Here is an 18,052-nt window from a genome sequence, read left to right as displayed (position 1 = left end):
AGGCCATGGCTCTTGCTGGTGATGAGCAGGGTTTTCCAGTCACCTACACTGTCTTTTAAAGACATCTGCCATTTCCACGTACCAACTGTAGCATTAATAATATTTCAACCAACTCCACCTCTGTTGTTTTAACAAAAAACTTGCTGTCAGAAACGAGAAAGCACAATCACTTGCCAAACAAAAATCAACCATAAAAGGAAAGACTTAAATACAAAAATTAAAATATGAAATGTGTGTCCTTGTATGAAATAAGATGATCTCATTCTTCACTTTTAGGAAGTCATTGTTTATTGACGGCCTTCTCCACTCCTGGCAAGACTGGGAGAAATGTAACAAAAAATGCTCCTTTGGGCACGAATATTTGTATTCAGTTGGAGCCCTGACACGTGTGCACCATTTTCTCCCTGTGTTCCTCTGTCTGGCTCTCTCCAGCCCCAGTACTAAGTGTGGGGAAAAGCTCCTGTCAGGATGCTCTGTGTTGTAAGAGGGACCGAGTCCTGAGCCCAGGGTCTGTGGGTTCTTGGCCAAATTGCAAAGCATCCTGCCCAGGCTCTTACCCAACGGCTGGGGCTCCCTCACTTGGTAGTAACAGCAACAGCCATTCTTCTTGCATCGTTGTGGCCCTTTCTTGATTGGCTGGCCCACCTGTTGGAGTAGAACCATCTGTTCTTGTGGCCCAGCCTGCAGACCAAATCCACGGCCTGCATTTCTCGCAGGTGAGTGTCGTCCTGCTGCAGGCCCAGAGACAGCTGTTTGGCGAAGGCGCTGGCAGCATCCTCCTGAATGCACTGGCCCACGGGTGGCTGAGCACAGCTGTCTGCACTGAACAGTCAGAGGGCTATCAGCAATTACTCGGAGAGACACACTGTGTCTGTTTTAAAATATTTGGGAATCAGTCTATTCAACCACCACCTGGAAGTCAGCTGGTCCTCCATTATTTTCATAATAGAATCATCACCTATCCACCCTCATAAGAAGAAACTTTTTACAACCAAAGACCTTAATGAACTCATGGTCAACTTAGACATTGAAGTAAAAGTAAAAACAAGAAAATGAAAAGCACTTGTAGTACCATCAAGATTAGCCCATAGATGATAATTCTCTCTTCACTGAATGTTTTGCATTTTTAATAAAAGAGTTCACACAAAACATATTACTTTGTATCATTTCTTTCACACAGCAATATGTTATGACTGTCTATCTTTGTTAAATGTTCCTATATGATATTAAGGAGCTCTGGTAGCGTAGTGCCTAAGGCATTTGACTGCTAACCAGAAGGCTGGTTCAAACCCCCCAGCCACTCCTCGGAAGGAAAATGGGGCAATCTACTTCCGTAGTGATACTGCCTCGGAAATCCAAGGAAGGGTCACTATGAGTTGGGTCTGACTAGACAGCATATAACAATAACAACATATGATATTAAGGAGCCCTGGTGGTGCAGTGCCTAAGACATTTGAACTGCTAACCAAAAGGCTAGCAATTCAAACCCACCAGCCACTCCACGGAAGGAAGAGCAGACAATCCACTTCCATAAAGATTTACCACCTCAGAAACCCAATGGGGGTCACTAAGAGTGGCATCAACTCAGTGACAGTGGGTTTGGTTTTCCTGGCTTTTTGGTATATGACATTATTTGTAATGAATACAGAATATTTTATTTACAATACATAATTAGATTATTTCCATTTTTTTCCACTTTAAACAAGACTGTAGCAACTAACCTTGTAGCCAAACTTATGCACACCCATGACTGTTTCCTTTACATTAATTACTTTTGTAAAAATGGAGATCACGCCCTGAGATGTCCACTGACAAACATCACCCCGTAAACCCAGCAACCCCACATGTGTCGGGGAGATCTGTGCTCCACCGGATTGTCAAGGGCTAACATTTCAGAAGCAGGTTACCGGGCCTTTCCTCTGAGGCACCAACAGCTAGATTTGAACTTACAACCTCTCACCAACCAAAAAGTCATGGCCATGTCACTCAATTTATCTGAACCTCAGTTTCCTAATCCATACGCTGGAATATATAACAAATCTGCCCTGCTCTGTCTAGAAAGTTCTAAACAACAAATGAAGCCATGAAGCAATATACAAACCTAAGAGATGCTTAATAATTGTTTTATGGATCTATCAACTGTGAATTTATAAAACACATCGAAGAATTTTAAACAGGGAAGGAAACACTGGTGCCAACTAATTTTAGAAATAAAGAAAGTGACTTCCTGAGAAGTTGGGAGGCCTACTCAGATTTCACAGTTAGCAGTACAGCTGGATCCTGAAGCCAGGGTCAGGGTTCACAGCATAACATTCCTTGCAGACCAATCACCTTTGGAGTGATAGGAACCCCTGTGTGGTACAATGACTTACCATGCTTGGCTGCTAACCAAGAGGTTGAAGGTTTGGGTCTACACAGAGGTACCTCGAAAGGCAGTCCTGAGGATCAACTTTCAGAAAGTCAGCCACTGGGAACCCTGTGGAGCACATGTCTACCCTGGGACACTTGGGGTCCTTGTGAGTCAGAATCAACGCCACAACAACTGGTTTGGTTTACAGTTTTAAGGGTGACAAATGTGCTAACGGCGTTCACAGAAACTTGCTGAATGCAATTCAGTTCAGTTCACTTCATTTCAGTTCAGTAAAAATAAGTTGAACATTGACCACTTACCATGACCTCATCAGTCATGGTTCCAGCTCTGATTTGTCTTAAACATGACTTCTTTTGACTTTGAGAGTTTTTTGGTTTCCAGCAAGACCTTCTGAAAAGAATAAGGGAAATATAAAGGTGGAGCTGAAATTGTTCACATCCTGGGAGCTCCCACTCCAGACTCCAGACACAGTATTCTCCTAAATCTGACCTGAAGTGGTTTGGCCAACTGAGCACATCCTAGGAATTTGGAAGGCTGCCAAGACCGGTGAATTAGTTACAGAGTCATAGAGCGGTGCAGCCCATCACATGAAAGTCACTTCCAGCTTGGCACAGACTGACATTCCTGCCTCCTGAGTGGTGTTTCAGATGACTGGGAGCTGGGCTGTCTGTGGGCAGTCACCAAAGCAGCCAAAGGAAGTCAGGGGGGCAGGAACATTCCAACCGCCCCGCCTGGGACCCACAATCACAGAAAACAAGAACTTTCGGAGGCTCTACCAACCACTGCCCTTATTTAATGTTTTTGATCAAAACCGTCAAGTTTCAAATAGCCTTCACATTGAAACACTGAAAGCATTTGTCATTTCACAGTACAGGGACTCTTCTGTCCCCAACTGGAGTTTCTGCATAAATGAGGGTGATGGGGGTCTCGCAGACATACAGCATGCTTACTGCATGTTTACTGCACCCCAAGCACTGGGCTAAGTGCTTTCCATGCCTGAACTCATCCACTCCTCCCACACAACCTCGGGAGGGAGGCACTATGACTGCCATCTTAAAACCAAGCAATTTGGGGCTCAGGATGGTTATATACAACTCATACAAGGTCAACTAGTAAATGACAATGAAGGAACTTAGCATGTGTCTATCTGACTCCAAAGTCCAAGCTCTGAACAAGCTGGACACAGGTGAGGTCGCTCATCCCTCTGCCCTGAGGCAGAACGATTCCCAAAGCAAAGGCTGGCGTTGCTGGCTGCTGCTAAGACAGCTCCCAACTCACGGTGACCTCATGCAAAATGGAACAAAAGGCTACATGGTCCTGTGCCGTCCTCATGATGGGCTGCAGACCAGGGTGGTGATACCTAGGGGTTTCAGTGGCCGGTTTTTGAAAGGAGATCACCAGGCCTTTCTTCCAAGCCCCACCCAGTCTGGAAGCTCTGCTGAACCCTGTCCAGCACCACAGCAACACACAAGCCTCCAGGTGGTAGTTGCATGGCAGGTACAATGGCCAGGAACTGGACACGGGCCTCCCACAGAGAAGACAGGAGTTCTACCACTGACTTGATTACCGGTACCTCCTCCAATCAGGAGACCAGAGTGAAGATGTACCCTCTCTTCCATTGTTCTCAGCCTCTTCTCATACACACAAGCCCCCCACCGCAGGGTTCTTCAGCCTTTGCTTGGGGAAAAATCTTCCTATGTCAAAATGGTCCATCAGTTTCACTCCTGCCCTCAGTACCCCTTGGTCCTCCTGCTTCCCAGACCCTCCTCTAAGAAGTCTGTGCCGATCCCTATTCTCATGAAATGCATCCCCTGCCATTACTAAGGATTTCTTATTTCCATACTTCTCCTTGATGTTTAAGCCAACTTTTGTTTGCTCTTTACTAAGTAAAACAAGATAATTGTTTTGTATTTCTTGTCGCCCTCACAGTTATAATGTGTGCTTACATCTGGCAGCATAACATATGGCTAAATTTTCTTCTAAAACCCTAAGGCTGGAAGGGGCTAGGAAACTTTATCTTTTATTTCCTCCTGGCTTCAACCAGGACCCCTCGAAATCCACAAAAGACAAAAACACCCCGAGATCCACAGAACAGGGAGTATTATTACATCCTAGGAAAACAAGTCAGAGCAGCTGATCTGAACTCTGAACTCGATGATGGCTCAGACAGGCAGAGGCAGGAACTGGGGTGGCTTGCAGGATGTACTGCCTCTCCATGGAGCCCTTTTCCATGGCATCTATTCACTATCACCAAGTATGAGTTATAAATACTATAAAGGCACAGGAACATACGATAATATGATCTTCCCATAGGTGTCTGCTTTGTCAGGCATTTTGTGCACTGTGCTAGGGACACAGGAAGAAAGATTTCCCCCACCCCCTACCAGCTCAGGTCAACGCTGCAGGAATCAAGAACCACTTCCATAACAGCCAGACCTTCAGCACCCTCTATGGGCAAGGCAGAGCCTTGCAAGCTGGGTCCCTGATCAGACTGGTCCATGCACTCTCTGGGCTTCTCACATCACTTTGTAGCAGAAGGGTCAGAAGGCAGGCCTGAGGGTGAGCCCCACCCACCAGCTGTGTGATCATCAGCAAATCACCTCAGTGGATTGAACCCAATTTCCTCTTTTCTACAGTAGGGTCAATAATACCAGTAGTCAGTTTAATCATGCCTCCCCCCCACCCACCTCCCCAATAAAAAAAAGATGTCTGAAGCTCTGGTAGCATAGTGCCTAAGGCATTTGACTGCTAACCAGAAGGCTGGCAGTTCAAACCCACCAGCCACTCCTCAGAAGGAAGGTTAGGCAATCTACTTCCATAGTGATACCACCTCAGAAACCCAAGAAGGGGTCTCTATGTGTCGGGTCCGATTCAACAACAGTGTGCATGTGTGTGTCCACATCCCAGGGATCAGTGTGATCTTATTTGGAAAATGGGTCTCTTCAGCTGTTGTTAAATTCAGGTTCTTCAAATAAGATCATCCTCGATTACCCTATTGTTGTTGGATGTCACTGAGTCAATTCCAACTCACAGTGACCCCATGTGACAAAGTAGAACTGCCTCACAGTATTTCCGAAGTTGTAAATCTTTCTGGAAGCAGACTGCCACATCTTTCTCCCACAGAGCAGCTGGTGGGTTTGAACTGCTGACCTTTTCATTAGCAGCCGAGTGCTTAACTACTGAGCTACAAGAGCACCTTTAGGTTGTCTCGGACTCACTGCCATCAAGTTGATTCCGACTCTTAATGACCCCCTGGGTTTCTGAGGTGGTAAATCTTTACCGAAGTAGATTGCCCAGTCTTCCTTCTGCGGAGTGGCTGATGGGTTTGAGCTGCCAATCTTCTGCTTCTTGTTGTTGTTATGTGCCGTCAAGTCAGACCCGACTCATAGCAAACCTTCCTTGGGTTTCCGAGGCAGTATCACTATGGAAATAGATTGCCCAACCTTCCTTCCGAGGAATGGCTGGTAGGTTTGAACCGCCAGCCCTCTAGTTAGCAGTCAAGTGCCTTAGGCACTATGCTACCAGTCCCTAAATCCAGTGACAGGTGTCCTTCCTTATAAGCGATACTCGGAAGAGAGACACAAGGAGAAGAGGAGAGGGTCCTATGAGTGGAGAGGCAGGTTGCAGAGCTACACAGCCATGAACCACAAACCAGCTGGAGCCTCCCTCCTCCAGAAGCTGGAAGAGGCAATGAAGGATTCTTCTAGAGGCTTCTGAGCACAGCCCTGCCAACACCTGGGCTCTGAACCTTCACCTCCAGAACAGCAAGAGAATAAAATCTTGTTGCTTAAAGCCACCATGTTTGTGGTGATGTGTTACAGCAGCCCTAGGAAACTAATACGTGGCACCTAACAACAACTCTTGCCCTTGCTGTGCTCAAAACAAACTTAAGTCCTTCTCATTCTTCCCATTCCCCCTGGAGACCACTCACCCCACCAAAGATTCAGAATAAAGATTTTACGGTACTGATCCGAGGTCGTTTGCTTATTTGTTGGGTGGTGTGCCCATTGCCTGTGGCTGGTTCAAAATAACAGTCCCAAATTTCGATTCACCCATCTAGAAGGGATCGAAAAAGTATATTTTGAAAACATTTCACAGATGATTTGGATAAGGAATAAGACTGATATTTAACCACTGCACACTAACCATTGTCCTTTCCGATTGGTTGGTGATTTGGTCATAATGGCTATTTTTTTTTTTTTAACTACTTTTTTTTTTTTAAAAAGCCTTTTTCATATTGGTAATATACTTCTACAGCATTATCTTCATAGCCCGAATAGTTGTACTCCATTATAATGTCCTTTTTTGTCATTATTTTACTGTGCATTGGGTGCAAATTTATAAAGCAAAATTTGTTTTACATTCAACAGTTCGTGTACATTTGATTTCACACCCTGATTACCATCCCTGACCATAACCTCCCCTCCCGTCCCTGTGACTACCCCACCCTGTGCCCTTCTTAACTATGCACTCCTGTCTGTCCGGCTTTCCCTCTGTGTGAATGCTGTCCCTCTGGTGCCCCATGGCCAATTGCTCCAGGGGGTGTATCTCCCTACAGTAGGTGGCTACATCACCTTGGGATAGGTGTTCCGCATGTAGGTCATTTTACTTTTGGGCTGCGAATAGACAACTGAGAGCAACTAGTCCACCAGGGTTCAAACTGTGTCTGGGAGAACTGGTTTTCACAAACTGGCCTCAAGGGCTACACGTGGTAGCAGAGAATGACAGGAGACAGCTAAAGGCGCAGGGCCCTGGGCATCCCACCCCCTTCACACAGAGCTGCTCTTTTAAATCTGTTTGTTAAACTGGTAATATGCAATTTTTGAAAAAAAAAAAAATGACTATTAAAAGTACTTTCATGATTTTTTAAAACCAATTTTACAAACCAATTATAGGGCATACTTATTTTCTAGGCAGGAATATGAGGTCCAAAGGGGTGGAGTGATGTTTCCAGAATCACACAGTGAGAGACTAACAGTCAAGACCAGAACCCTGGACTCTAGACCACTATCCAGGGTCCACTGGCTCCACCAGCCATAGCCTCCGCCACCCAAGCCCACTGCTGAGCACCTGGCAGAGCTGAAATCTGCTCCAGTCCCCTCTCCAGCTGCAACAGTACCACTCAGAGGACCATGCCTGGTGGGACAGGGTGCCCGGGCAGTGCCAGCAGCCTTCCTCTGCGGGCAGACCAGGGCCACCCAGTTTCAGGCCATTGCTGCGGGAGGTGGTGTGGTTATCCGGGACACCTTCCCTGTTAGTCAGCCCTTCCTTTCCACGGTACCTTTCCCTTCCCTCGAGCCGACACCCAGGCCTTATCTCAGATGAGGAAACGTCCAGGGCACAAGGCCGTTGAGATAGTTCTTGGAACACAACAGTTCGTTTTCACAGAGAAGAATACGAGGAGGAGAAGGCCCACAGTGATCCCCCAGCTGCTTCTCAGAAGGTGCCCTTATCTGCTCTGTCCCAGCTCTGGACCCAGGCACTGTGTCAGCCTCACTGGTCCACACGGAAGCCAGGCAAAGCGCAGGGAGGGAAAGCCAGGGCAAGTGCAGAAGAGACAATGAAGGCTGAGGAACGTCAGCAGCACAGAGAACTCCTGACACGTGATGACGGCTCCACACACTCTTCTCTCAAGGAGCCCCAAGTGCAGAGGAAGCCTACTATGTGCGTTTGAAAACTGGAGTAGCAGTAAGATTCCAACGATAGTTGCAAACAGGAAAGAAAAAAAGAGCTGCTCCAATGTACTGCATGGTCAGTGAAACCAAAAAAACCAAACTCACTGCAGTTGAGTTGGACTCGACTCATAGCGACCCCTTCTTGGGTTTCTGAGGCAGTACCACTACAGAAGGAGATTGCTCAATCTTCCTTCCAAGGAGTGGCTGGTGGGTTTGAACTGCCAGCCTATTGATTAGCAGACAAATGTCTTAGGCACTACACCACCAGAGCCATATGCATGGAAGAATCAATAATTACTAGAAGAGTTCAAATGGGAAATCCAGGCTGGGAGGGTAAGCAAGGCTTGCCTTTATAACTGCCAGCATTTACTGAGCACCTGCTACCTGCCAGCAGGTGAGCACTTCACTTCCGACAGCTACACAAGGTCTGTGTGATTATCTCCACTTCACAGAGAGGCAGACTAAGACCCAGAGTGGTCAAGCGGCCTCCCACAGAAGAGCAGTGGTGGGAACATAGTGAAGTGCAGTGCTGTCTGGCTCCAGATGCCAGGACCCCTAAGCCAGGGAATGGGTGGGATGTGGATACAGGCAAAGGAAGGCAAGATCGTTCCAGGCAGGGAAAAACGCAAAAATAAATAAATAAATAAATAAACCCCACTGTCATCGGATCAATTCTGACTCATAGTGACCCTATAGGACAGGGTAGAGCTGACAGAGTAGGGTTTCCAAGGCTGTAAATAATTATGGAAGCAGTCTGCCTCATCTTTCCCCCAAAGAGCAGCCAGTGGGTTCAAACCACTGACTTTTTTTGTTTAGCAGCCAAATGCTTTAACCATTGCACCCCCAGAGCTCCTTACGCAGCAAAAGGAGCACATGAATCCACAAAGGCAGGAAGCTCAAAAGCACACTCCAGGTCATTAAAGGATATAGATTTAACTAGGGTGGAAGTTTCTGCAGTGGATAATATTTATTAAGTACCTACTATGCCAGGTAAAGTTGTAAGACATTCATATGTATCAACTAATTTAACCTTCACAACAACCCTGTGAGGTACACACTGTGGTAGTTAAATTTGTATGTCAACTTGCCTGGGTCTGGTTGAGTGGCTGGGCAGCTGGTGGTAGTTATTCCCCGTGATGAGACTGGCAATCAACTCCATGGTGGGATCTACCACAAGCAGCTGAGTAGCTGCCATTGAGATGTGGTCTGCTTCCTGTATATAAGGAGAAACCTTAGGGATAGTCTGTAGCTTATGGCCTGCTTGGACCCTGCATATAGCCGTGTTGTTGTTCAGCAGCCTGCCATGCTCTGCTGACCTTGGGACTTACAATGGGCTTAAGGTAATGGCCTGCTGTGTGGTTTGGTGCTTTTTTACTTGCAAACCTTGGGCTTGTCAGCCTCAGCAGCTAGCAGCTGTCTGAGCAAAGAAACGCCTCTAGCTCCAGTGGGCTGGAAGCAGGAGGCAGAGCTGCACCCCAACGTTGAGGGGCTTTCACCCAACCCTAGAGCCTGCCGCTTTGAACTTGGACTTAAAGCCTCCAAACAGTAACAGAATAAATTCCTGTTTGTTAAAGCCATCCCATTTGTGGTATATTCTTGTCAGAGCAGTACTAAGTAACCAAAACACACACCGTCATCACTTTTAAGATACGAATGAGGAAAATGAGGCACTGAGAAGTTAAGTAACTTGCCCAACATCACATAACTGATAAGTGACAGAGGCAGGATTTGAACACACTCTGAATTGGAAGTCCATGCTCTTAATCAACACATTATACTTGATCAATGACCAAAGACCAGACAAGTGTGGGACAATATAAAGAACATCATACATGAGAAAACCAAACAGCCACTTGAAAGGAAAGAAAGAAAAGACCAAAATGGATGACAGAAGAGATGCTGCAACTTCCTCTTGAATGTAGAGTAGCTAAAGTGAATGGAAGAAATGATGAAATTAAAGATCTACACAGAAGATTTCAAAGGGTGGTGTGAGAAGACAAAGTAAAGCATTATAATAAAATGTGCACAGACCTGGAGTTAAAATTAACTCAAAGGGAAGAACACACTCGGCATTTCTCTCAAGCTGAAAGAAATGGAAAAAAAAAAAAAAAAAAAATACAAGCTACAAGTTGCAATACTGAAAGATTCTGTACTGAAATATTGAATGACAAAGGAAGTATCAAAAGAAGATGGAAGGAATACACAGTCACTGTACCAAAAAGAATAGGTTGATGTTCAACTATTTCAGGAGGCAGTATATGATTAAGAACCAATGATATTAAAGGAAGAAATCCAAGCTGCACTGAAGGAATAGGTGAAAAATAAGGCCCCAGGAACTGATGGAATACCCTCTGAGATGTTTCAACAAATGATGCAGTGCTGGAGGCACTTACTTATTTATGCCAAGAAATGTGGAGAAAAGCTACCTGGCCAACTGACTGGAAGAGATCGATATTTGTGCCCATTCCAAAGAAAGGTGATCCCACAGAATGTGGAAATTATCCAAAAAAAAAAATATCATTAATTTCACACAGAAGTAAAATTTTGCTGAAGATAATTCAAAACCTGTTGTAGCAGTACATTGACAAGGAGCTTCCAGAAATACAAGCTGGATATAGAGGAAGATGGGGAACGAGGGATATCATTGCTGATGCCACATGGATTGTGGCTGAGAGCAAAGAACACCAGAAGGATGTCTACCTGTGTTTTACTACTTGACTATGCCAAGGCATTCAACTGTGTGAATCATAGCAAATTATGGATAACATAGCAAAGAAGGGAATTACAGAACACTTCATTGTGCTCATGTGGAACCAGTACATAAAATAAGAGGCTGTCGTTCTAACAGAACCAGGGTTTAAAATCAGGAAGGGTATGCTTCAGGGTTGTACCTTTTCACCATACTTATTCAATCTGTATGCTGAGCAAATAACCTGAGAAGCTGTACTATATGAAGAAGAACTCCATCAGTATTGGAGGAAGACTCATTAACAACCTGACATATGAAGCTGACACAACCTTGCTTGCTGACAGTGAAGAGGACTTGAAGCACATACTGATGAAGATCAAAAACTACAGTCTTCAATATGGATTATACCTCAACCAACATAAGAAACAAAACTCCTCACAACTGGACCAATAAGCAACATCACAAACAGAGAAAAGATTGAAGTTGTCAGGGATTTCATTTTGCTTGGACCTACTATCAACACCCATGGAAGCAGTCTAGAAATAAGACATCGTATTGTACTGAGTAAATCTGGGGCAAAAGAATTCTTTCAATTGTTAAGGAGCAAAGATGTCACTTTGAAGACTAAGGCACTCCTAACCCAAGCCATGGTTTTTTAATCACCTCATATGCATGTGAAAGCTGGACAATGAATAAGACAGAAGGAAGAAGAATTGATGTCTTTGAATTGTGGTGTTGGCGAAGAATACTGTAAATACCATGGACTGGCAGAACTAACAGATCTGTCCTAGAAGAAGTGTAGCCAGAATGTTCCTTAGAAGTGAAAATGACCAGACTGCGTCTCACCTATGTTGGTCATGTTGTCAGAAGGGACCAGTCCCTGGAGAAGGATATTATGCATGGTAAAGTAGAGGGTCAGTGAAAAGGGAACGACCCTCAACAAGATGGACTGACATAGTGGCTACAATGATGGGCTCAAGAACAGCAAGGACTGTGAGGGTGGCTGAGGACCAGGCAGTGCCTCATTCTGTTGTACACAGGGTTGCTATGAGTCAGAGCCAACTTGATGTCACCTAACAACAACAGCCTACTTGAAGGAGTTTGTCATGGGTGTGCTGGAAAGCTGGATTTGGTGTGGCATTGCTTTGAGTGTCAGGTGTCTGCAGTTGATCCTTCTGGAGAAAAAAAAAAAAAAAAAAGAAATGGAACTATAGCAAAATAACATTTTATTTTATTTATGAATACAAAGCCAATGAATGCATAGTGAAGTGGGAATAGCAAAGATCTCCACTAGAAGAAAGTGCAGCCAGGTAAGAGGCAGCAGCCCCTTCCCCTTCGAGTCCTCTGCCCTTGGCATCGCTTGCTTCCATGGCAGTCATGCGACCAGAGCAGAAGGTTCTTTGGGCTGTGGGAGGAAGGCCACTGAAAGGAAGCAAGGGGACGAACTGGACGCTAGACGCAGAGATGAAGCGGGAGGTGTGAGAGCGTGAAGAAAGCACAGGGCTGCAGGGAGCCTGGGAAAGTCTCGGTGGACAGGAGAACGACGGTGAAGAAAGAATGAAAGCAGCTGATACACGATCTGAGAAATGGTATCTACTGGAATTGGTTGTGGCCAAATTTAACCCACGATGAACTTATTTCGTGACCCAAGAAATAGGCTAACAGGAAGAATCAAGCCAACGCCTGAAGCGGTCTCCCTGGCAGAAAGCCGAGAACAGTCTGTTGTTGTGTTGCCATTCCTTTCTTCATGCTTCCAGGAAAGAAGTCTACTAGTCCAAGGAGCTCACCCGGCGAAGGTCAGCCACGGTGACGTACTGCACGCAGAGAGACAGGGCTACGTCAGAGTGTCCAGACTCTCGTATATAAAGACAGGGGTGAGGGTACCCAGGGATGGATGGAGAGTTTCCTATTACAAAGACATGTTCTGTACACAGACGGTCCTCACATGAGATCCATTTCTGTGTCTTTAAGAACCTGTAGGTAAGTTGGAACCAGAGCACACAGTTCTAATTTAGCCATACTTTAGTGCAAGCCTTCCAATGATTTAAAGCTGCATGCACAGCAAGTGAAGGTAACTGAAGAATTTATTTCAAGTAAGGGCAAATGTGGATCATTTCAAAGTTAGGGCCAATTTGCATAACATTAAAGAGCAAGTCGGAGCTGTCTGTAAGTCAGGGGTTCGTATTCCCTTCCTCAATCTTCACCCACCACCACCCTCCAAAAACCAGAGGACGGGAGTGCAGGGGCAAAGACCAAGTCTGGGTTAAGGCGAGTCTGGCAGCATGGCCAGGACACTCCGACTGCCCTCTGTGAGCCTCACACTCACCCCACTACAAGTGAGGAGTTAAGTCCAGCGTGATCAAGAAATTTTCATGGTCACTAAATGAATAATGAACAGGTTCGAGATGGGACAGCAAGGGCTCCCAAGACTGTGCCTTCTCCTTTTCACTGGGGCAGGAGGACAAGTATACCATCTCCCAGGTGAGGAAATCAAGGCCCCCAAAAAAACATGCAGCAGCTAAGGGGCAGAGCAAGACTGAAGTCCAGGGCTCACGATCTCGAGTCCAGGGTTGATTCTGCTTTTATTATGTTACTTGAGTACAAGTGTTTTTCCCTACAATTCCTTAAGGAAATGGAATGAGTCGTTCCCCGTTTACATCCCCACAGTGTCCAATAGTGGCCATGCTCTCTAATAATACGGGAAGCACGTACTGCAAATTTGCTGGATGAACCGACTCTTATAGCTGGTCCCTCTGGGGCCAACAAGGCATTTCTTGGATCCCTCCTTCATGCTCCTGCAGAGGCATGGTGCTAAAACCACTCTCCTCCTCTTCAGCAAATGCAATCCTTTTCTTTCTTCCAGGCTCACTCAAAGGCCAGCTTCCCCAGGAAGCCTTCCACGTTCTCACCGTGATAAGCCCCTTTCTGGCTCTCCCCCACTGCTTTGCTAATGCCTCTGATAGGTACTCACATGTCTCCTCCATCATAGGCTCCCTTCCTAACAGATCGGTCATAGTTACCCTTGTCCTCTTAATCAACGTTGATGAGTGAACCAATGAATGAATACATGGATGGATAGACGGATTCACCAGTGAACTAATAACGCACAGACAGACGACAGAACGGAGAGGAAAACTGTGTGAACCCGGGGTTGCGTGCTTGTGCCATGCAAACAGCTCCGGGTTACATACCGAAGCTCCAAGCTCTGCACAGCACTTCCTCCTGACCTAGGGGAAGTTGCTGCCTTTCTCTTGGCCTCTTCACTCGTATTTAAAAAGCAGTAGTTAGACTACAATGGAGACAACTCCCCAGTCTCCCACTCTGTGAATGAAAAGTTCACCCTTGGACAAACCCCCTAACGGATGTTTAGTGCCTCCTGCCTTGAAAACAACCATTCTCCCCTACCCAGCGGCATCTTATCTGAAGCCATCCTTCTCCGCCTCGTCCCCCGGAGCTTCGCTATCGCACATGGGCCCTCCTCAGGGTGTTTGTGAACAAAAGCAAGTGTCTTATCTGGTGCCAGTCTCCTGCACCATCCTGCCCTGGGAAAACATGAATGGACTGGCAGAATGCACGGCCTCTGATAGTGCTCCATGCGAGGAACGGCTGGGAGGCAGCCCAGGCTTTCTTGGAAAGACTGCAATTTCATGTCACTATCAGGGCTGACATAGAAGCAACCCTTAGCCCTGGACCCTTCAGCTCAGTTCAACTTCAGGTCAACTCAGGGGCCCCCAGCAGCTCAGGGGCACAGGATCCACAGGAAGAAATTCTGGGACGTGGCCAGAAGCTAACAACAGTTCTCAGCTGTTCACAGCCGCCTCCTGCCATGGGAGCAGCTTGGAGTGGGGGTCTTCACACAGACGCAGCAGGAGAGTCAAATGAACGGCCTTGCCTCTGGGCCAGGCTTGGAGACAGGCCAGTGAGAACAGAGTCCCTTTGTAATTGGCAGCTTCCACACGTGGCCCAAGATCCTTGCAGAGACTTTCCCCTTCCTGGACCCCGTGGAGACCCTGACATCAGTTGTCTTGATGTCGCCGTCCTTGTGTAATGACTTCAAAACCTATGCTTCTTACTTGTGTGTGGCCTCAGAGCCCTAGTGGTGAAGGACATGCTACAAAATTCCCTTATTTAAAGATAGTTCGAGCTCCCTCGAGTGGAATCAAAGCCAGACCTTCCTTAGCATACATTTTGCTTGGAGTGTGTGCTCCACCCCCTCTGTCTCAGGTCTCAGCTTTGACATCACCAGCTCAGCACCCCTGTCCACCCTTTGTAATCAAAATTATGCCATCCCAACATAGTCATCCATTTTCCCTGTTCTTTTTCCTTCCTGGAACTCCCCCAACGTGCATTTCTGTCTGTATGTCAATGCAACGACTGTGTTCCCCACTCATCTTTCAATCTCATGATGGCACAAGCTGTGTCTGTTCTGTTCACCATAGTCTACTAAGAACCATGTATCACCTGGTATAACAGAATGCGATCAACAAAAGAAAAGACTTTCTATTTATGAAGGGTGGGTTACTAGTTGAAATGCACCCAGAGGTGCCTGGAAGAAAGGCCTGGTGTGGTGATCTACTTTAAAAAAAAAAAAAAAAACAGCTATTGAAAGGTCTATACCACAGTTCAACTCAACACACATGGGGCAGCCATGAGTGAGAATCAACTCAAAGGCAACTGGTTTGGTGAAGTCCTTAATACATGGCATCTTAACTGTTCATGTAAACTTAGATGGAAAGAACAAGGCACGGTCGTTTGCCCTCAAGGAGGTCACAGGCTACTGGGGGAGACAGACGTGTCCTCTGCATACTGCAAACACTACATCTCATTACATCTTCACGTGTGGGGTAAGAATTCTGATTCTCATTTGACAAAAAGGGACACTGAGGCTCAGAGATGTTAAGTTCTTTGCTCAAATCATAGAGCTAGTGAGTGACGAAGCTAGAACCCAAGTCACTTGAATCTGAGCACAGAGAACTGTCCACTCGTCCTTCAGGCTGCCTGCATATGAGAGGAGATGGGTCTGGGGCAATCTGTACCATTTGTCAGGAGTAAGTCTGGTGGGAATGGGAGGTGATCTTGCCTCTGCTCTCTATTCCAAGCTGGGCACTGGATCCTTCTATCGAGGAAGTTTGTCACCAGCTGCAAATGACCACTCTAGACCCACTGAGATGGCTTTTCACATCCTTCCTGGTTCAAGGGATCTTAGTGGGTTTGTGCTGAAAAGGGTTCTTGGCGAAGGCCACTGACTATCCTTGGAGATAGTATTCCATTAGCAAATGACTAGGGTCAACTCTGCTTGGTTCTGTAGATACTCTGAATAAAAGCCAGGCTCCCACTTAGAAACTGCTCCCTATGAGCTAAGTCAGTGAGCGCCCAACAAGGAAGGGTGCTGCACTGGAAAGCACTGGGCTTTGGAGTTGCATGAAACTGGCTTTGTCACCAGATGTGTTGTTTGGGGCAAGTTATTCAAATTCTTTGAACCTACTTTCCTCTTCTGAAAAGACAAATCTTTATGATGGCTATGAACACAACATAAGAAAATATACGACACATTTGCACTTAAGAAGTGTTCATTATGTGTCGGTTCCCACCACCATCCCTTCTGCTTTTTCACCTTCCTTCTCCTCCTCTATTTTCCATTCCCCCTCATTTGATCTTCATCTCATTCTGCTATTTCCTGACTGTTCCTCATAATATCAAGGTCATTTGAACTCCGACCATCGCCTCTAGGGAGCAATTCTCACCTACCAATTGATGATCAGCATCCAGGAGGACTCAAAGCAAGGCGGCAGGAAAGGTGATTTTGAACTACTTCTTAAAGACAGAGCAGAACGCTGCTAAATGGAGGGATGTGGAGAAACCCCAGAGCATAGAGTGGGCATGCCCATAGGCTGTGGGGCTGGTCTAGAGGAGTGAAGGAAGATAAGACTGACTTCATATGGATGCCATCCTGTGGCCATGGGGGGCTTTAAGTATAGGGGTGAAAAGATCCTATCTGCGTTTTAGCCACATCCCATTCTGGCAATGGAAAGGATGGACAGGAGAGAGGAGAAGCTAAAGACCAGGAGATTAGTTAGGAGATTTCTGAGATGAGCCCAGGTAAGGACCCAAGTTAGCACCAAATACAGTAAGGATGAAGGTGAAGGAATATATGAAGAGACACCAAAAACCCAACGCACAGGATTTGGCAACTGACTGGTGCGGGAGGCAAAGCAAAGAGAACACAGAAGGGCCACTGGGGTTTCTAACTTGGGAGGCCAGGTTTCCAATGTCATGATGAACAGAGATTTGGAATGTGAGAGACATACACCAACAGCAAAAGACAGTGAGTTTTGCTTGTGGCATGCCACGTTTGGCACATCCAAGGAGCCTGAGGCTGCAAACAGTAAAGCACTTGATTGCTAACTGAAAAGGTAGTGGTTCAACCCTACCCACAACTCTGTGGTCGAAAGACCCAGTGATCTGCTCCCATAAAGACTACAACCTAGAAAACCCTATGAGGCAGTGCTACTGTGTTACATGGGGTCATTATGAGTCAGAACTGACCTGAGGGCAAGCAACAACATGGCACAGCCAGGTGATGTCCAAAAGGAATGTGAGCAAATGGGTCTGGGGTGGAACCCAGACATCTGAGCTGGAGATGCAGTTAGCCAACATTGGCAGGAGATGGTGGGATGAGATCACCACCCAAACAGGGTCCTAATAATAATAATAATAGCAGAAACACCAGCATTTCAAAGGCACTTAGTGAAAGAGAAGGCAGCAAAGGAGAGCAGGGAGGAATGGCCGGAGAGGGAGGATACCAAAGACAGTCCAGAAGGGCCTGGTGAAGTTGGAAAAGAGAAGACAGTAGCAATCAAAAACCAGTCACATGGTGGTTACACAAATCCATACAAACATTAAAACTCACAGAACTGTGCACCAAAAATCAAGTCAAGTTTGCTGTGTGATCATTTAAAACACAAAATTAACAAAATACAAAAAGAAAAAGTTAACTTGTGATCCTACCAATCAACAGACGAAACCACTGCTAACATTTTGCCATATTTTCTTCTAACCTTTTAAATTTTTTATGCATTTTTAAAGGTGGAATTATATGTGCAGTTAACAAAATTAATGTAATCTTCTCCAATTTACATTACATTGTCTTGAAATTTCATGTGTTTGAATTTAGGAAGTAGTGCCAACACAAGAAAGGAAGGAAGGAAAGGATGGAGGGAGGGAGGAAAAGAGGAAAGGAGGGAAGGAAGGGGGAGGGGAAGAGAAAAGGGGGGAGGGGACGGATATAGGAAGGGACAGGGGAGGAATTCTGTTGAA

The sequence above is a fragment of the Orycteropus afer genome, unplaced genomic scaffold (genome assembly GCF_000298275.1).
Source record: "Orycteropus afer afer isolate SDZICR_OR568_19922 unplaced genomic scaffold, OryAfe1.0 scaffold00106, whole genome shotgun sequence".
Classification (NCBI taxonomy): Eukaryota; Metazoa; Chordata; class Mammalia; order Tubulidentata; family Orycteropodidae; genus Orycteropus; species Orycteropus afer.
Note: the sequence above shows the minus strand (reverse complement) of the source record.